This window comes from Eretmochelys imbricata, chromosome 1, assembly GCF_965152235.1.
Source record: "Eretmochelys imbricata isolate rEreImb1 chromosome 1, rEreImb1.hap1, whole genome shotgun sequence".
Classification (NCBI taxonomy): Eukaryota; Metazoa; Chordata; order Testudines; family Cheloniidae; genus Eretmochelys; species Eretmochelys imbricata.
The window spans coordinates 7,943,402-7,964,582 of NC_135572.1; positions in this window are offsets into that span (position 1 = coordinate 7,943,402).

Here is a 21,181-nt window from a genome sequence, read left to right on the forward strand (position 1 = left end):
CTGGCCCTGGTCATCTGTGTGGCTGTGGTGACCCAGCACAGCTTCTCCTGGAGAAGCAGGATGGTAGGAGGACACCACCCCCACCCCCCGACCACCCTGCAGCCGTCCTGCGCTCTCAGCACAACCTGCCTGGACACAGCCCCATGGAAGGGAGGGCGGGATGGGAGCGCCCGAGGCCCCCTGTTCTGACCAGGCCCCGTTGGGCTGGTGGGGCACATCCGCAGAGAGAGACAGGCCACAGACAGAGCCAGTGGCTCCATTCGTTGGTTGACCAACAAACTCTCCCAGCTCCCTCCCAAAGGCACAAGCTTTCCTGGGTCCCTGGCCTCCCAGCCGGGCAGGGAAAGGGCAGTCAATGGGGGGTGGAGAAAGGGGTAAGCAGGGACAGATCTTTGGAGAGCCGGTGGGTGTGATCGGATGGTGCTCCTGGCTCGGGCGGGCAGAGTCCTGCCTCCATCCCAGATCAGGTGGAGAGCTGGGCTTTGAGGTGGGAATCATAGGAGATGGGGAGAGAAGAGGAAGCCAGAGCACAGTGCGAAGCCCAAGAAGACCGAAGGCCTGATCCCCATTCGACTCATAACACCGGGGGCAGAAATCACCCCCCAGAAGGGTCAGACCCAGGGCCCACGGACAGCGGAGGAACCTGCCGCCCCTCCCCCCGGGTTACTCTGCGGCTGATGCCGTTTCGGCTCAGGCAGGGTGCCCAGCCGGCTACAGTGTCTGTGTTTGATACCCAGCTCCCCAAAACAACTGGGCCTTGAACGGCTCAGCCGGCCCCATTCCCAGAACTAACGTCCCAGCACATGGCCCTGCTCTGGCTTCCTGGGCTCGGGGTGCAGGGGTCCCCAGAGCCCCAGGGGCGATGCGGCAGCTCCTACAGCCTCGGTTTCTTGAACAGGCGGTAATCTGCGTCTCGGCTGGGCCCAGGACAGCAGGCAGCCTGGAGTTCAAGGGACTGAGGGAGTGCCAAGGGCAGCCTGGTGCCCAGGCAATAGAAAGGGGAGCCCGGGGCATTCTCTCCAGCCTGTGTTCCCTGGCATATGGCCATGGGCTGGGTGAGGGGCATGGGCGAGCCAGGGACTCCTTGGCATGTTGTTGGAGAGGGAAGCCCAGGTTACCCGGCTGGGAGGCTGCAGAAAGAGGCCAATTCCTACACTCCGGCTCTGTGGCTGCCCCTACCCAGAGCTAGGGGGCGATTCCCAGCTGGCAGGAGGTTCTCACCGAGTGGGCCCAGTGGTGGCACGGGCAGCGGGAGCCGTGCCACAGGCTAGCTGCCCCCATCCGTACCCACAGCATCCAGATGGGTCTGTACAAGCCTGAGCTGCCGCTGTGTACGATGCGGCGTGTACACCTCTGGCTTTAGCGTGCTAACTGGAGGGGCTATAGCGTGAATCTGCACAAGCTGGGCATCACCCTGCCAGCGTCAAGGGCAGACGGGTCCTGGCTTTTCTTCCAGGGCCCTGCTGTGAGTCCGGTGTGGCGATGGCCCGATGTCGCGGGGGGGACGGGGACACAGGATTGTTCCGATGACACTCGGGTGGGGAGCCTGGGGTGTGGCCGGAGGAGCCTGGAGTTCTCCAGCTGCAGAGGGGGGGAGGGAAGTGCGGGCAGCCCTGGCACCGGGCTGGGATGGGCGGGAGGCTGGCACTGCACAGCCTCAGTCTGGGTACCACATAACTCTGTCTCTTCCTTGTCTCCCGCAGGCCCTTCTGGTCAGCAGGCTCCGGCGGAGGGGGACGGAGGACGAGGGAGAAGGTAAGGCCCTGCCTCGCATTCCCTGCCGGCTCCCGGGCTCAGAATCCCAGGGCCTCTCCCAAGTCCTTCACCCTGGCCCAGGGATCCCACACGAGGCCCCCAGGGTTGGCCTGTCCTTGGGGATGGGAGGGGGAGCCAAGGTGCTGATTGGAGCCGGGATAAGCTGACATGGTGCCAGCGAACCGTCTTCTGGGGGGGATTTGTGGCGACGGAGGCAAACGCCCGATTGTCTGTCCCCTCTGGCTGGTTGTCCCCATGTCCTCCAGGGCTTGGTGCCGGCTGATGGTGAGCATCAGGGGGTGGGGATGGGGGGAGGGGAGCTACCTGCCCTTCCCAGGAGCCTCCTAAACAGGGCAGCTTTGCCAGCAGGAGGTGATGCCTACTGCCCTGCATATCTTGTCTCTTTATTTCACCCCGTCTGCTCTGTCTTGGGTAGGGGTGTAGCCCTCTGGCACTCTGTTGCTGTGCATCGTACCAGGGCTTGCAAGGCCAAGGCAGCTAGGTGCTGCCAGCCCCTGGCATTTGCCAGAGAATTTTCCTGGGATCCCGCACACTGGCTAGACCCATTTCTGCAGGATGGGGCACCGGCTGAGTTATTTGCATTAGGATGATGCGCCATCTGGGTTTCTGGTACTGGGACAGTGCACTGGCCGGGTTCACAGCCCTGGCACGATGCCCTTGCCGGGTTCACAGCGCTGGGACTTTGCCCTGGACAGGTTCGCAGCACTGGGCCAGCGCACTGGCCGTGTTTGAGAGGGGGCCTGGCGTGGTGCTGGCGGAGTGTTTCATCGGGCCGCGTGCTCTCACAACTCAGCATGCCAAGTCCTGGAGCAGCAGCGCAGAGCGGCCAGCGGCCAGGGCACTCAAATGAGAGGGCGGGGGGGGGGGCATGCCCTCTGACTTTTGACTGGCTGTAAGGGCGAGCAACCGGAGGCAGGGGGTGCAGAGAAGAAAGAGCAAGCGGCGGGCAGGGTCTTGGAGGGAAGCAGTGGTGGAGGAGCAGGGCTTGGTGTGGGGGTGAGGCCTCGGGGGGAATGGGTCACATGAGGGCAGGGGCGCCGGGAGAAGGAGGGGCACGGGGCGGGACCTCGGGGTTAGGGGCAGTGGGGGAGTGGGTTTCAGAGTGGGGCGGTGCGGGTGGGCGGGGTCACAGGGCAGGTGCCTATGGCCCCCGCTACATTCAGGGAGCTTCTGTGGCTCCTGGCCCAGGAGCAGCTCCACGTCCCCGTCTCTCCTCAGGAGCCCTCTGTAACGATGCTGGTTCTGGTGGGACCCAACTGAGAGCCAATTCAGGACAAATTGCTTAAAGCAGGGCAGTTACAGCCTAAGGCTGAGGTTTCTATGCACACCAAGGCAAACCAAACCAGCCAAACAGAGCGGCCTTTGGTTTTACCCCACTGGCTAACCACAAGTCACACAAGCAATTCCCTTAGACACTCCAGTTTCCCAGTATCACCACCAGTGCCACTCGTTATGGGGATAAATGGTTATGAAAACCAATGCCCCAGTAAAAGAAAAATGGTTCTCCTGATCCCAAAGGACCAAGCCCCAGACCCAGGTCAATATACAAATCAAATCTTACCCACAAATCATGCTGTTGCCAATCCTTCAGAATCTAAAATCTAAAGGTTTATTCGTAAAAGGAAAAAGATATCGATGAGAGCTAGAATTGGCTAAATGGAATAAATGACATACAGTAATGGCCAAGTTCTCAGTTCAGGCTTGCAGCAGTGATGGAATAAACTGCAGGCTCAAATCCAGTCTCTGGAGAACATCCCCAGCTGGGATGGGTCTTTCAGTCCTTGGTTCAAAGCTTCAGTGTAGCAAAGTCCCTCCAGAGGTAAGAAGCAGGATTGAAAATCAGATGGAGGATATGCAGCAGCTTTTTATAGTCTCTTGTCATGTGGTCTTTCTTTCTGTGTCCCAAAGACAAGCTGCCCATCCCATGGCCTGGAAAAACCTCAGAGTTCTGTCCATAGGCAGGTCCCTGCATGCCTTGCTGAGTCCCAAGGCGTGTCTGCCTTCTCTCAGTGGGTCAGGTGTATCGCTGATGGTCCTTAATGGGCCATCCAGCAGGCTAGGCAGAGCTGACACCAACTTGTCTGGGGTGTCACCCAGAAGCAGAGCACAGGTTTGAAATACAGACGGTACAGAGGCAATATTCATAACTTCAACTACAAAAATGATACACACACACAAACAGCATCATCATAATCAGCAAACCATCACCTTGTCTTAGACACCTCATTTGACCCCCTTTATACAAGATTTGGTGCCACCACAGGACCTTGGTTGCAACGATGATCTATACGGTCCCAGCTTATGTCAATAACGTCACACCCTCTCTGCTGTTCTGTTCTAGGTGCAAAGAAGCAGCGGGTGAAGCAGTCATGTGACCGGCTGTGTCGGGACCCCCCCAGCCATGCTCGCCGGGCCGCCAGGCGCCACTCCATCCGCCAGCTGCTGTGTGACAATGCAGACTGCACCCTGTGCAACAAGGCAGCCCGGCAAGCCGAGCGGCTGGTGTACGCCGACAGGGCCGGCGCGTGGGTCCCTGCCGGGCCAGGGTCACCGCCCCCTCCTGCCTCTGGGCCCAAAGGAAGGAACCTGCTGGACAGCTCCATATGGAGAGGCCTGGACGTGCTGCAGTGGTGTCGCTCTAGGACATGCCTAGGCGACCGGGTCCTCCCACCCGCGCCAGAGCCTTTCCCACCCAGCAAGTCCCGCTCCACTCCTGAGCGCCAGGCAGGCAGGCGGCAAACAGAGCGCCGCCCGCCGGGGGAGGATGAGGAGGGGCTGCCCCGCCCGCAGCAGGCCGAAGGCTCCTCCAGGGAGCGGGAGGAATGTCTCTGCTGCTCCTCTCTCTGGGATGAGACTCTCCTTCGCAGGCAAGAGCAGGCCCAGAGCTTCTCGTCCAGCCACCTGGAGCCGGCCCATCACAGCTGGGAGCAGGCCCAGAGCTCCTCGTCCAGCCAGCCGGAGCCAGCCCATCACAGCTGGGAGCAGGCCCAGAGCTCCTCGTCCAGCCAGCCAGAGCCGGCCCATCACAGCTGGGAGCAGGCCCAGAGCTCCTCGTCCAGCCAGCCGGAGCCAGCCCATCACAGCTGGGAGCAGGCCCAGAGCTCCTCGTCCAGCCAGCCAGAGCCGGCCCATCACAGCTTGGAGCAGGCCCAGAGCTCCTCGTCCAGCCAGCCAGAACCGGCCCTTCACAGCTGGGAGCAGGCCCAGAGCTCCTCGTCCAGCCAGCCAGAGCCGGCCCTTCACAGCTGGGAGCAGGCCCAGAGCTCCTCGTCCGGTCAGCTGGAGCCAGCCCTTCGCAGCTGGGAGCAGCCCCAGAGCTCCTCGTCCAGCCACTACACAGCGTCCTGCATCAGCTGGGATCAGGAGCAGAACGTCCCATGGAGCCAGCAGGAGCCGTTCCTGCACAGCTGGGAGCTAGCTCCGAGCTCCTCTTCTCTCCAGCATGAGCCACCTTTATTCACTTGGGAGCTGAGAACTGGATCAAGCCAGCACAAGACGTTTCTTCCCAGGCATGAGGAGCACCCCGGCCCCTCTCCTGCCCAGCACGAGCCCTTCCCTCCAAGCCAAGGGGAACATGGCTGGGGAGGGAGTTTCCTGTGCAGAGACAGAGCAAGGAGTCCCCAGGCCGCTCCCCAGAGGCAGGCGCATCACCCCGGTTGGGTGCCGTTTCTGGCCCAGTCCCCAGGCGGGGCCAGGATGTCAAGGCGGGAGGCCAAACAGCAACGAGACCAAGACAGCGTAGCTCCCAGGGCCCCGGGGGAAGCTCTGACGTCTCTGGCTGGGAGACCCCCAGCGCGGGGCAGCCCTGGAGCCCTGCGTTTGCCCGGCAGGATCGAACTGGCCGAAGCGGAGACCCCCTTCCTCCAGGGCGATGTCAGGGCGAGTCTCGAGCGGCACGTCCAGGTGAAGAGGCTGCAGCACACCCTGGGGCTGCCCTGCATCCTGCAGAGTGCTTTGAAGATCTTCATGCCCCCAGCACCGAAACCCGCCGCACGCAGACCCGTTGGGGCGGGCAGGGTGGTGACGGTGTCACAAGCCCTGCCCTTCCTGAGCGTCGGCTCCAGGGTGGAGCTGGAGCGGCATCTGCAAAGGATGGTGCAGCTGAAGAGATGGGGGCTGCCCAGGAGGATCCAGGAGTCCTTGAAGCTGCTGATGCCGGCCACACCTCTACGCCCCCGGCTCAGCCCCCTGCCATCTGGTAGATGGGCTCCAAAGGGGCCAGGCCCAGTGACGGGGGCAGCCCAGACGCCTGGCCTCAGAACTAGAGCCCCAGCCCGGCCCTCCCGGCTCCCCACCAGAGCGTCCGAATCCACGCCTGGCTTGCACTGCTGCAGAGACACCCGGGAACTGCAGGGCCACATTGCCAAGAAGGGCTTGGAAATCAGACTGGGCGCACTGCCCGCCGTGCTGAGGAGCTCTCAGAAAATGGCTGCCCTGGGGCGCAGAGACCTGCTCCTGCCTAAACTTATCCCCCCAGGCCACAAGGCCCCCCTGTCCCGCCACCGGCTCGGCCCACTGCTCAGGCACAAGGCGGGCAGCGTGGAGCTGAACGTGAGGCACAAGCACATCCAGTATCTCTGGGCTCTCCCCACCCTGTACGCAGAGTCCCTGTCCAAGATGGTGCCCTGCCCGCCCGGGCCACCCGCCCCCCTGCTGCCCCTGGGAACGGCCGTCGAGTTCTGCCCTCTGGAGACCCCCTTCATGGCCCCCGAAGGCCGGGAGCTGCTGGAGAGGCAGGTCCTGAGGAAGCGGCTGCAGCACGAATGGGGCCTGCCGGGCCTGGTGCGGCGATCGCTGAGGCATTTCATGCCACCCCCGCCCGCGCGCCCCAGGCCCAAGGGGAGCGTCCGGCCGGCAGCCATGGAGCTCTGTGTCAGCAGCGGGGCCCCTCCCATCCCTCTGGCCACCAAGAGGGAGCTGGAAGCCCACATCCAGCAGAGGGTGGCCAAGAGGAGGTGGGGGCTCCCCAGGAGGGTGCGGGAGTCCCTGCGGGGCTTCATGCCCCCCATGACCGCAGCTCCGGGGACACGTCCAGACACGCAAGGCAGAAGGGCCAGCCGGCCTCTCCCGGGGCTGTCAGCGAGACGGGCTCCAAGGGAATCACCCTCCAGAGGGGCACCCGGGGGCCCCATGGCGGTGGCTGTCTCCTTGGCCGGGCCCCTGGGAACTGCATGGAGCCAGCACACATGCCACCAGCTGCTGGAGAGACATGTGACCAGGAAAAACATAGAGATCCGACTGGGCCTGATCCCCCGCAGGGCCCAACACTCGCAGGAGTCCGCCTGCCGGGCGGGAAAGCTCCCTTTGCCCCGGCTCATTCGGCCAGGCCAGAGATCCCTGGAGCTGCGGCCCCGGGGGCTGCTCTTCCTGGAGCAGGCAGCCTCGGATCGCCTGGAGCTCAACCTTCTCCACAAACACCTGAGCTACAGGTGGGGGCTGCCCACGCTCTACCGACAGTCCCTGGCCAAGCTGTTCCATGCAGGCCCCACGTCTGCCCGGCCACCCTCGAGCTACCACAAAGCTGGGACCACGTTCATGGAGCAGGAGCTGCCCTTCCTCCCACTGGGAGCCCGGGAGGAGCTGGAGCTGCACATCAAGAGGAGGAAGCTGCAGCACGAGTGGGGGCTTCCTCTCATCATCCAGAAATCCTTGCAGGGCCTGATGGCAGCTGCCCCCCACCCCAGCCAGCCCAAGGCCCCTCTGCCGGCCGCCAGGGACGTGGCCATTCTCCAGGCCGAGCTGCCCTTCCTCAGCGAGGGCAGCAGACGAGAGCTGGAGCTCAGCCTGCGCAAGAGACTTATGCACCGGCGCTGGGGGCTGCCCAGGAGGATCCAGGAGTCGGTGCGGCTGCTTCAACCTGCCTCACCACGCACAGAGTTCGGGCCCCACAGCCCCGCAGAAAAGGAAGCACGGGGGCATCTCCTGCTGCCATGGCACAAGAGTGACATGCACCTGGAGCGGGGCGTGGGGAAAGCCAGGAGAGTGGTCGCTGCTCCCCGCCCGCGGCTCAGCCTGGGGCGTGACGCTCAGGAGCGGCTGCAGATCCACGTGGCAAAGAAATGTGTGGAGACCCGGCTCGGGGCCATCCCCACTGCAGTGAGACGCTCTTGGCAAAGGCTGCATCTCATCTCCCGGCTGCCCCTCCCCAAGCGGATCCCTGCTGGGGACAGAGCCCCAAAAGCCAGGAGCCCCCTGCTGCCCTTCGTGCACCTGGAGGACGTCTGCCACCTAGAGCTGAATGTGCAGCACAAACGTCTCACGGCCCTGTGGGGCCTGGGCACTCTCTACACCCAGTCCCTCAGCAGGATGGTTCCCCGGGCGCCCCGGGCGCCGGTTCCATCCCGCGAGGCCGTAGTCGAGTTCGGGGTGCGGGAGGCTCTGTTCCTGGGCCTGGAGGCCAGAGAGGCCCTGGAGCTGCACGTCAGGAAGAAGAGGCTGCAGCACGAGTGGGGGCTGCCTCTCATCATCCAGAAATCCATGCGGGGCCTGATGGCGGCTGCCCCGCACCCCAGCCAGCCCAAGGCCCCTCTGCCGGCCGCCAGGGACGTGGCCATTCTCCAGGCCGAGCTGCCCTTCCTCAGCGAGGGCAGCAGACGAGAGCTGGAGCTCAGCCTGCGCAAGAGACTCATGCACCGGCGCTGGGGGCTGCCCAGGAGGATCCAGGAGTCGGTGCGGCTGCTTCAACCTGCCTCACCACGCACAGAGTTCGGGCCCCACAGCCCCGCAGAAAAGGAAGCACGGGGGCATCTCCTGCTGCCATGGCACAAGAGTGACATGCACCTGGAGCGGGGCGTGGGGAAAGCCAGGAGAGTGGTCGCTGCTCCCCGCCTGCGGCTCAGCCTGGGGCGTGATGCTCAGGAGCGGATGCAGATCCACGTGGCAAAGAAATGTGTGGAGACCCGGCTGGGGGCCATCCCCACTGCAGTGAGACGCTCTTGGCAAAGGCTGCATCTCATCTCCCGGCTGCCCCTCCCCAAGCTGATCCCTGCTGAGGAGAGAGCCCCAAAAGCCAGGAGCCCCCTGCTGCCCTTCGTGCACCTGGAGGACGTCTGCCACCTAGAGCTGAATGTGCAGCACAAACGTCTCACGGCCCTGTGGGGCCTGGGCACTCTCTACACCCAGTCCCTCAGCAGGATGGTTCCCCGGGCGCCCCGGGCGCCGGTTCCATCCCGCGAGGCCGTAGTCGAGTTCGGGGTGCGGGAGGCTCTGTTCCTGGGCCTGGAGGCCAGAGAGGCCCTGGAGCTGCACGTCAGGAAGAAGAGGCTGCAGCACGAGTGGGGCTTCCCTGCACTCATCGAACGGTCGCTCAGAGCCTTTGTGCCGGAGCCTCTGCTACCAGGGCCAACTGCGCCCCACCAGCGCACCGAGCTGCACGTCCTCATCCTGGGGCAGGAGCCTTCGCTCATGGACGAGGACACAAGAGGCCGCCTGGAGCACCACCTCCGGAAGATGACGCTGCAGCGGAGGTGGGGCCTTCCCCGGAGGATCCAGGAGTCCTTGCGGCTGTTTGCTGCTTTTGCCCCCCTAGCCGGCCCGCAGCTTCCTGGGGCCGGCGGGGAAGGGGGCATCGGGCGAAACCAGCTGGGGCCCAGCCAGCCAGACGTCCCCGCAGGAAGCCGCTTGGCAGGAGACGGCAGAACCGAAGGCCTTGCTGCCGAGCGAAGGGACAGGCTGCAGCGGCACCTCGCGAGGAAGTGCCTCGAGATCGGGCTGGGGGTGTGGCCTGACCTGGTGAAGAGATCCCAGAGAGCGGCCAGGGCGGGGGAGAGGATACGCCTCCCCAGGCTGATCCCCGCAGGCCAGAAGCCCCCCACGCCCAGGGCCGGCTCCCTGCTCTGCCTGTCACCCACGGCTGTGGATACACTAGACATGAACGTGAGACACAAGCAGCTGGCGTACTTCTGGGGGCTGCCCACGCTGCAGGCGGCATCCCTGCAGAGGATGATGTCGAAGGCTCCGGCTGCGCCGCTGGGGAGCGCAGCGGGGAGGGCCTGGATGCAGATGAGCCTGGCTGGGAGCATGGGGGCCAAGAAGCCGGAGAGGAATGGCTACAAGGAGCCACCTCTGGTCACAGGGCCACCTCTGCTCACAGCCGAGGCCAGGGACCAACTGGAGAGCCACATCCTGAGGAAGAAGCTCCAGCACAAGTGGGGCTTGCCGCGGGTGGTGCAGAGATCGCTGGGCGCATTCACCCCCCCGCCACCTGGGAGGGGGCCCCCGAGGCGGGTCCAGGCCCCAGCCAGAGGGAGTGTTGCCGTGGGCAGCCTGCTCTTCCTGCGCATGGAAACCCGGGAGCGCCTGGAGTTGCACGTGAGGAGACTGGCCCTGGAGCGGAGATGGGGCCTGCCCAAGAGGATCCTGGAGTCCTTACGGATGTTCCTGCCACCTGCCCCACCAGGAGCAGAGCCCAGAGGCCAAACCCAGCTCCTGCTCCATGTCTCCCATAAACCCCCCCAAGGTCCTACAGCCCCCTCCATGGAGCAATCAGGAGAGCTGCAGCCAGGCCCCAGGGAGACCCTCACCCACCAGTCCCAGCACTGGCATGAAATGGGGGTAAAGGAGGGCAAAGCCAGCTGCCCTGTGGCAGTGCCCCAACAATCCCTGGGGAGCAGCGGCAGGAGAAGCCAGGAGACCTCCCAGACGAGTGATGGGGAAGGGCCCTCCAGCTCCCCATGCCACTTCCCAGAGGACAAGACAGAGCTGAAATCCACCCTGGACTTCCCTGGGAAGAAGGTGCTGGGAATTTCCCACAGGGCCCAAGCGTCTCAGAGATGGGCCTCGTGCCCAGCAGCCCATGAGCCTCACCCACAGCAGAGAGAGCAGGGCTCTGAGGAAAGTCCCAGGCACTGGAGGACCCACGATGGCGAAGGAGCTCCGCGGCTGCCGGGGACCGGCGGGCGCTCCCGGACCTCGTCAGTGGAGACAGCCGTTTGGAATGAGAAGAGGATCACACGGAAGCTGGAATCCAGCTTCAGGAGAATGGTCCGGAGCCGCAGCCGCCATGGCCCAGTGGGGAAGCAGCTTCTGTCTCTGGAAATCACGGGCCACCTGGAAATGGACCATTGCACTTGCTTGGACTGCCCGTGCTGTAAGCTAGAGGGGCGGGACGGCGCCCGCATTCTGGGGGCCGGCTCTCCTGTGTGGCATACACAGTGTATCTGTGCAAGGGGGTCAGCAACTCTCCCAGGAGACACGGAAGCTCCAAGCTTTCTGCATGCTGAGCCTGCATGGCAGGGGCAGGGCGGTCCCAGAGCGGCGAAAGATGAACCGTCTGCCTCATCTCCGTCGTCTCTGGAGGGCAGCGAGTCCAGGGTCTCTGACTGGTCTGCGGGAGAAAGCGCTCACAGTGCCTCTCGCCCAGTGCCCGACGAGCCCTCGCTGGCACGGGTGCATCTCACTCCTCCGCGGACCGCAGCACACCAGCTGGACATCCACCTGGCGCAGAAGGCCCTGGGCTCCTTCATCCTGCCGCCCTGCGTCATACGCTCCCAGGCCACCTATGCTGACATGGAAGCTGAACGGCTGAGAGCCGCTGCCCAGGAACACAGGCGGGAAATGAACATCCGGCTGCAGCGCAGGAGGGCCCGGAAAAGCCAGCTGGGAGGGCCCCGTCAGGAAGCCCTGGGAGAAAGAGCCCACCCCATGGGCACAGGGCAGCCGGGATTCCCGACAGCTGGCTCCTTGGGCCAGAGACTGATCAGAGAGTCCCAGAGCCAGGCAAACCAGTACCTGTGCGAGACGTGCCACGGCCTCTTCACCGCTGGTGAGGAGGGACTCAGCCCCCCGCCCTGTCCTGCCGAGGGGGCTGGGAAGTCAGATGTGGGGAGGACTCAGCTAGACACTCGCGTGTGCCCAAGGGACAGGGAGACGTCAGGTGACGTCTGCAGAGGGGAGCAAGGTGCAGCCTACCAGCAGCCTCAGGATCTGGGCCGTGCAGCTGGCACCCCCCTGTACGAAGGTCTCCCTGGCCCTGAGGATGGAGAGGGAGCTGGGGGCCAGACCTGGGCCCCACCAACACATCACCCCCAGCCAGTAACCAGAGACGATGCAGGAGACAGAGGCTCGCCCGCAGTCTCCGATGAACTTGTGTGCACCCTGTCCAGCAGCCAGTGGCCAGCCAGCCCCATGGAGCAGCGTCCCCGGTCTGCAGAGGGGCTGTCCCAGTTCAGCACTGAGGGCGAGTGGGAGATGGTCGGGGACTGGGACAGCGAGGCCGTGGCAGCCTGGGACACGGAGGGGGCAGGCAGCCTGGGGTGGAAGGAGAGGAGAAACACCGAGGGGCAACACAGCATGGGAGAGATGCCAGCGGAGGGGACACGCCCCAGGCCTGGAACCAACATGAGGCAGACAGAGGCGCGGGTGCTGACTGCGGCACTGCCCAGGGCTGAACAGCCGCCCCGTGCACCTCCAGGGAGAGGGGCCGAGCCACCATCTGTCCCCTGCAAGGGGAAGGGCCCCACCTTCCGGGGAATCATGCTGGGCTTCCTCAAACGCGTCACCTCCAGGGCATCAGTGGGGAAGAGAGAATGGGTCGGCGGGTCGGTGGCTGCACCCCGCGGAGCCCCGCCACCCCCTCGGAAACTCGCCCCATCCCCCAAGAGCGTGACCTTCAATGCCAAGGTCCATGTGCGGGCAGAGGTCAGGAGACGCCAGCTGTGTTCCAGCGGGGAGGAGATGGACGGTGCAGGGAGAAAGGATCCAGCTGCAGCCGCTTGGAGCAGGGGGCTACCAGGGAATGGGGCTCCCCAGGGAGCTGGGGCGGCCTCCACCGATACCAAGCGAGGAGAAAGGCAGAGGGGCAGCGTGACCAGGGGAGAAGAGCCTTCCCCAGAGGGAACAGGGCCCTCAGCAGAGTATGGTGGATACCAAGAGCGGATGACTCTGACAGTGACCAAATGCAGGGAGGGGAAGGCGCATGACCACAGTGGGACGCCGGCTGCGCCAACGGGACCTGCCGCCCCATGGCCACCACCCCCAGCCTGCCCTGCCACCAGGGGCACCAGAACAACCGGCAGGCACATGGGAGAAGGAGGCGGAGTCACGTCTCTCAAGGCGGCAGACCCACAGCAGCAGGGGGCTGGGCGGGCACACGGCCACGCAATCCGGCACGTGTCCACGGCAGGAGCCTTCACCTCAAGCCAGCTGGACGAGCAGATGGTCGTCATCGGGCTGATCCTGGAGAAGAAGCTGGGCTTGCGGCATGGCCTGTATGCCTGGGAGCGAAGCCAGAGGAGGAGGAGAGCCCTCTGGGGTCCGGGAGGCAGACAAGAGGGTGCCGGTGCTGAGCGTGCTGGGGACATGGGGGACACAATGGAGGAAAGCCAGTTGGATGATGGGAGTTGCGTGGCCAGGGCTCATGCAGGTGCTGGACCCGCTGTGGAAGGAGCTGTCAGAGCAAAGAGGACTGATGTACCCCAGGGCCCAGGCACCGACCTTCCCTGGCCGGCCGGGGCCGAGAATCCAGAGCCCGTCCGAGGTCACAGCTCCAAAAGGCTGCAGCGGCAGGAGCACTCGGCAGGAGTCTCAGAGTCTGGCTCCAACCAGCCGTCTCCCAGGGAGTCCTCCAGAGCAAAGCCCAGAGAGCAGAGGGGTCGGAGACTCAGCCCTTCACCCCCCCGGGGCCAGTCCAGGAGCCCGGTGGAAGGCCCGTGGGGCAGTGGCAGGGCCGGGGGAGCAGACAGCAGGGGGATCCAGGCTCGGAGCAGAGAGCAGAGATCCAGCAGCAGAGGGAGGCCCACCGGCAGAAGAACAAGGTCCAAAAGCAGAGAAGGGGAATCCCTGGTGCGAGAGGGAGTCCAGGATCGGCAGGGCGCACGCAGGAGGCCAGGCAAGGCCAGCTCACACAGGGTAGCCCCGCCAGCCAGTGGGGTGGAAGGGAATGCCACCGAGGACGCATCCGGGACAGTCAGAGCTTCTCACCTGGAGCGCCATGGGCACCAGGCCGGGGTGGAAACTCAGCCGGGGCCGCAGCCGGGGTCACGTCCTGCCAAGAGCACAGGCCACGTGTGCTGGTTCCACCAGCATCATGCTCACGCCCACCTTCGCAACGTACACGACAGAACGGCAGCGCTCCGCCAAGAGAACCTGTGTGCCCTCCGGGAGAAGATGCAGGCCCGGCGGAGGAAGCTGTCCCCGTCACTCAACAGCGCTGCCTCCGAAGAGGAGAGCTGCCTCCGGGCCTTGGACCAGAGTTAGGGTTGGGTTTTGGAGTTGGCTAATAAACCTCTATTTTGCGTGCAATCCACAGGAGTGATCTGGGGCCGACATAGCAGCAGGGGGGAGGGCAGGGTCTAGTGGCTGGCGCTACTGTTGCCAGGTGTCCAGTTTTTGACAGGAACTCCTGGTCGCTGACCAGACCATTAAAAGTCCACTTGGCTGCACAGTGGGGCTAAGGCAGGTTCCCTGCCTGCCGTGGCTTCGCGCGGCGCCCGGAAGTAGCGGTGTGTCCCCCTTCCGGTTCCTACGCATAGGGGCAGCCAGGAGGCTCCGCACACTGCCCCCACCTCAAGTGCCAGCTTCACAGATCCCATTGGCTATCTGAGGACAGGGCAGCGCACAGAGCCCCCTGGCCGTGCCTCCGCATAGGAGTCGTAGAGGGAACATGCCACTGCTTTCAGGAGCTGTCTGAGGTAAGCGCCACCTAAATCCTGCACCCCGACCCCCTCCTGCGCCCCAACCCCCTGCTCCAGCCCTGATCCCACTCTCCAAACTCCTCAGCCCCATCCTGGAGCCCCGTCCTGCACCCCAAACTCCTCATCCCCAGCCTCACCCGAGAGCCTGCACCCACAGCCTGAGCCCTCAAACCTCCCCCATGCCCCAAATCAATGCCCCAGACTGGAGCCCCCTCCTGCACCTCAAATCCCTCATCCCCGGCCTCACACCGGAGCCCACATGCCCAGATGAAGTCCTCTACCCCGCCCCACACCCCAACCCACTGCCTCAGCCTGGAGTCCCCTCCCACAAGCCCTGGACTCCTCATTTCTGGCTTCACTCCAGAGCCTGCACCGCCATCCAGAGCCCCCATCCCCTCCCGCACCCCAACCTCCAGAGCCAGCCCAGTGAAAATGAGTGAGTAAGTGAGGGTGGGGAGAGTGAGCGATGGAGGGAGGGGGGATGGAGTGAGTGGGGGGCGGGACCTCGGAGAAGCAGCAGGAGGCGGGGCAAGGGTGTTTGGTTTTGTGCAAGTAGAAAGTTTGCAACCCTATCAGTGCAGTGCCTGGCACAACAGGGCCCTGATCCCAGCTCGGGCAGGGCCTGTCTCACGCTGTGTCTGGGTAGCGCCCGGCACAACGGAGCCCCGATCCCAGCTGGGGCAGGGCCTGTCTCTCTCCGGGTCTGGGCAGCGCCCGGCACAACGGGGCTCTGATCCCAGCTCGGGCAGGGCCTGTCTCACGCTGTGTCTGGGTAGCGCCCAGCACAATGGGGCCCCGATCCCAACTGGGGCAGGGCCTGTCTCACGCGGTGTCTGGGCAACGCCCGGCACAACGGGGCCCCGATCCCAACTGGGGCAGGGCCTGTCTCACGCTGTGTCTGGGTAGCGCCCGGCACAACGGGGCCCCGATCCCAGCTGGGGCAGGGCCTGTCTCTCTCCGGGTCTGGGCAGCGCCCGGCACAACGGGGCTCTGATCCCAGCTCGGGCAGGGCCTGTCTCACGCTGTGTCTGAGCAGCACCCAGCACAACAGGGCCCTGATCCCAGCTGCAGCCTCTCGGTGCTGCTGTGAGATAACTAATGATAATGAGCAGGAGGTGAGCTGTAATTAGCATCCTTCGAACTGCATTCAGGCCCATCAGCCCCATACCGGAGCAGAGTCCCCTGTGCTGGGCAGACATGGCATATCCCAAGGGGAGAAGTGTGGGGCATTAACGCTGGGGCCCAGCACCTCCACAATGCTCCTCCTGTCTGAGTGGCAAAACAGGGTGGCTGGGCAACAAAATGGCAGATGAAATTCAATGTTGATATATGCAAAGTAATGGACATTGGAAAACATAATCCGAACTACACATATACAATGATGGGGTCTAAATTAGCTGTTACCACTCAAGGAAGAGTTCTTGGAGTCATTGTGAAGAGTTCTCTGAAAACATCCACTCAATGTGCAGCAGCCGTCAAAAAAGTGAACAGAATGTTGGGAATCATTAAGAAAGGGATTGATAACAAGACAGAAAATATCAGATTACCTCTCGATAAATCCATGCTACACCCACATCTTGAATACTTCGTGCAGATGTGGTCGCCCCACCTCAAGAAAGATACATTGGAATTGGAAAAGGTTCAGAAAAGGGCAACAAAAATGGTTAGGGGTATGGAATGGCTTCCGTATGAGACAAGATTAATTAATAAGACTGGGACTTTTCAGCTTGGAAAAGAGAAGACTAAGGGGGGATATGATAAAGGTCTATAAAATCATGATTGCTGTGGAGAAAGTAAATAAGGAAGTGTTATTTACTTCTCATAACAGAAGAACTAAAGGTCACCAAATGAAATTAATAGGCAGCAGGAAGTATTTTTTCACACAACACACAGTCAACCTGTGGAACTCCTTGCCAGAGTATGTTGTGAAGGCCAAGACTATAACAGGATTCAAAAAAGAACTAGAGAAATTCATGGAGGATAGGTCCATCAATGGCTATTTGCCTCAGGGCTGGAGAAGCTCTCACTCCCCGCTGCGGCCATGGGGCCGTGGTGGGGGAAAGAGCTTCTCTGGTCTTGGGGCCTTAGGGGGCAGAAAGGAGCGAATGGGGGGTGGGTCCACAGTGGGGGGGGTGGAATGGGGCAGTACTGTGGGCAAAATGGGAGTAGAGCCACATGCGGAAGGGGCAGAATGGGGGCAGGATCGCAGGTAGAAGGGGTGGGGCAGGTCCATGGTTCTGGCGCCAGGGCCCCCCCACTTGCTCTGGCCCATGGCCCCAGGAGACCATGGACCCGACCCACCCCTTGATCTGCCTCTGTTCAGTAGCTATCTCCCCACAGCCAAAAGAGCTGAGAGAGAGAGAAAGAGAGAGAGAGAGATCTTCTCTGCCCCCCTCTGTGCCTTTTAACAGGGCCATTGGCTAGCACGTAAGTCATATTTTAGGATAGTTTGTAACTTTTTATTTGAATCCATCATTTCTTTTACATGTTAATAAAGCAAACTGTACCAAATGAACCACCCCACGGACGTATGAGATCTGCATGCTATCGCTGAGGGAGATGGGATGGTCCAGTGGAGAGGCTACATGGGACTCGGGAGACCTGGCTCCTCGGGAAAGTCACTTTACCTCTCTGTGCCTGTATCTGGGCAGGTGGGGCGCATCAGCTGTGGTAGGTCATCCCCCTGGGGAAGGGAAAACTCTGATTTCAAACCAAGAACATCAGACCTGGCCAGCTGCTTTGTGAAAGTTGTATCAATCACACACTGTGGGTCTGCATTGACTAATGGGACAAGGTGAAAAGACGACATACCATAGCTAAACTAATTTAACTTTGAAGAGCTACAGATCAAGCCAAGGGCACTTATTATTTCCCGGTTGTCTTACAAATCATACTCATTTGTATCCAATAAAATGCCCAGCAACCACAGAGTCATTATTGAAACAGCTTCAAATCCAAGACCAGAATTGCTCTGTCGTATATTCACATCTATTATATTAGATACATAAAGAAATATGTTATGCTTTTAGATCTTCTGTCTGTAGGGTGATTGCTCAGCACACAATCAGGCGTGATTTAAACGTTATAAGGCCATTCTCTTTTTGATCATGGTGCTGCTATATTCTCTCGGTGTTGCAGAGATGTTTTTCCCCTTCATAGTGAGTGAGATCCCCTGTTGACTAAATTTCCCAAATGGGGTTCAATGTAATATAATATTTATAACAAAGCTAGGCCAGAGAATTTTGGGCAAAACTTTTTTCAGCGAGAAATGCAGGTTCGATGACACTGAAAAAGTTCGTGCCAGTTTCACTGCATTGCTCAGGTTGGAGAAAAAAGAGGAAAAAAAATCCTCAAAAAGTCAAGATGTTTCCTTTCAACTTTTTTTGAAAGAAAACATTTTGGTTTTTAGATCAGACGTGACTTTTCATTTTGAATTGTCCTTCACTTTGATTTTAATTTTTTTAAATATTTAAAAATGCTCAAAAGTGAAAAATAAATGTTTAATTCGATCTGAACCCTTTTTTTGTCCTTTTCCTTTTCGGTTTCCCAGACGCTTAGGAAATCTTTCATTTTGGATCAACCTGAAATTATTATTGTTTTCCCCAGCACTGCCAGCGAAGCAAACAACCAGTGAGTCACACAGCTCGGTAAAGTACGTCCCTCCCGCCTCAGACCCCGTCTAATGCTCTTGGGAGCGGGAGAGAAAACGGTGGGGAGAGGAGGAGGGATAGAGATTGGGAAATTAAAAGAGGGAAATGGAAAATGAACAGAAGGGAAGAAGAGAGGCGTTCTTTACGGAGTCACTAGGCCACCAGCAGCTCTGCCCACCTGCCTGGGAAAGGAGCAGCCCACGCTCCAGGAGTTGGCTAAGCCAGCTCTAAACCTACCTGCAGGCAGGAGCAATCTGTTTGAAATCGGGTAAGGTATCAGTCCCCGTCGTTCAATGGAACGGGCCCTTGCTATTGAAATAAAGGGCATCTGCATTCAGGAGCTAATGGGCGGCTGAAAGTGCTGCTTAGGAATTGCCATATTGGGCTTCATCTTGTTCAGTATCCTGCCTCTGGCAGTGGCCAGAAGGAGCCACCACGAGGAGCCACTCACGCAGCAAGCCTGGGCTAATCTGCCCCTAGTTACATCCCAAGCCCAAATAGCTAGAGGTCAGCTCATTCCCCAAAGCAGGAAGGTCCAGGTCCTGCCCATACTCTTGTCATAGTGGGCCTTACTGGCTCAGCTCGGGGTGTTCTCATTCCTCACAGACATGCCTGCTCTTCTCCTGAGTCCACTTTTGCAAGCTAGCCTTTGCCTTTGGCAAATGCTGCATTCTGGTTTAGACACAGCCATGCTGCCATCTCTCCAGACCGTTCCCTCCCCTGATGGCAGATCAGGTGAATGGGCTGTCAACGGGGCCATGAAATCTCTCCTCCGCTACCCCATCTCCTTTTAGCAGTGGTGTTATTTTTGTACAGTTGAACAGACTGGATCACTGGCTGTAGCCAAAGGAAACCGAGGGTTGTAAATAGATGCTCACATGTGTTTTCCTTCAGGAGAGGAAAAACCACCACTCGTCCAGGTGCCTGGGACTCTGTGGGCCTTGGGATGGTCCCAGGAGCTTCTGTTGGGCTCTGCCAAGACCTAACAATAAGCTTTGGTCTGTCCCTGCGTTTCTTGCCTTTTGATTCAGGCGCACGTGGCAGATCGTTCTCCGGCTGTGGGTGCTCAATCCCAGAGGAACCCTGCATCCTGAGCACTGCTCAGAGCATCACGGAAAAGAAATTGGGGTGAAATTCACAGTGGATCAGCCATGCACGGCCTATGCACCATTTGAGGGGGAATTTCCACACCGGCTTTAGATGGTGTCACCATTCCCCAGATGATGCTAGCTCGTTTTATCCCTGGAGCTCGTCTACAGACATCCCAAGGGTGCCTTTTTGAATGTGGTGGATGTGCCTGATCGCACAGATATCGTCAAAACATTTGCCCATGGGAGGATCCCCCAGTGTCCCCTGTTCCACATGGTCCCTCTTCACCCTCATATCAAAGTTCACTAGCTAACCCCTGCACTGCATTATAAATATGAATAGGATCAGGGACAAGGAACATGGAATAAACATTGCTGGAAATGCACTTAACTTCAGCATGTTTGCCAAGCGAGGCTGCCTCCCTCCAGGGTATGGGAAAGTGGCTTTTGTCTCAATGGGAAAGCAAAGCAAGGGATTCCCCAGTTTCTGGTGTCCCTCTTTGCAGCATACCCAGCCCTGGGAAATGGGATTAAGCAAAATCACAGGAAGAATAATTGTGTGGGAGTAAATTGTTCAAATGTCACAGCAATGAGCTCTGTGTGTGTGAGAGAGAGAGAGAGAGACCCAGCTAGGGGGAAAGTCAGCAGATTCAGATGTCTACACAGCTACTTGTATAGTGCTAGTAAAGTGGGGTAGTAGCCACCCAGTGGGCACGGGACTGGGGCTCAGGACCCCTGGGTTCTGTCCTGGCTCTGCTGCTCAGTGACTGTGGGAAAGTCACGCCCCCTCTGGGTGCTTCTATTTTCTCTCCCAAACATCTGCTTTGTCTGTCTAGACACTGAGCTCCATATGTGCACCCAGCATGCTGCAAAATGGGGCCCCAAACTCAGTGGGTCCCTCTAGGTCCTGCCGCAATGACGGGCGATCACTCGTTACCGAGTATGATCATCTTCCATGGGAGTGATGGGTCCTCAGGTGGCTAATAAGGCCAATCCTTGAACCACAAATTCTATTACAATGTGGGCAGATGTTTTCAGGCTCAGCAGGAGGCTGCTGACAGTGACTGGAAGCCAGTCTCTCCTTCCTCCTGCACATCATGTCCTCTTCAGCTTCAGCCTCTTCCTGCCGCAATAAAATCATAATATGAAACCCCGAATGGGCAGGGGACAGAATTAAGGTCTGAGGTCAAGGTTCATTCTGGCATTTCCAGCCTCGTATTCTTGACCCTGCAGCTTTAATCGTTAGGGAGAGACATGTACATGTAGACACACAATTGAGTCCTGTCGTGCTCATCACAGATTCTGTGCAACCCCTGCGCAGAAGCTGAAAGCTCACAGAGAAATGAGGAGTACTTGCTTGACACACAGGATAAAAGGAGGGGAGAGAACCCAAAAAGGAAGAGCTGTCAGAAGCCAAATAGGCCAGCGATGGACTCCAATAGCAAGGCTATGAACTGAACCATGGAAGGGCCCGGGGGACACCCACAAGAGAATCCCACGGGCGGGATGCTTGACCCAGGATATGCAGGTCTCATGTGGACCTTGGGTTGCAGGAGATGGAACAGACAGAAGTTACTACCTGGGCTGGGGCTGTTAGTAGCGGGGAGGCGGTGGGGGGGCACCAGAAGTGAGTGAAATAGAAATACCAAGGGCCATATCCTGCTCTCGTTTACATGGGTGCAACGCCTATTAACTTCATTGGGAATTGCACCCATGCAGATCGGAGCAGAAGTTGGCTCCCGGTGTGAAAATATGACCTGGTGTGTATGGCAAATATGGCTTATGTCTAGGCCATTTGAGAGATTCCCTTTGAATGTTCCAGAACTACAATGAGTCTAGGGAAACACATATGGAAATGATCCAGGAATGCAGGGTACATTCATTTGCAGCGCGGAACTGACATTTCTCTCCTCCAGCCTGAACACAAGTCGCCAAATCCGTGCATGTCACTGGACTATGATGCATTTAACAGATTGGATGGAAGGATGCTGTTTTGGTTAATGAACCCCACTGGGACATAGAAGAGGTCACTTCA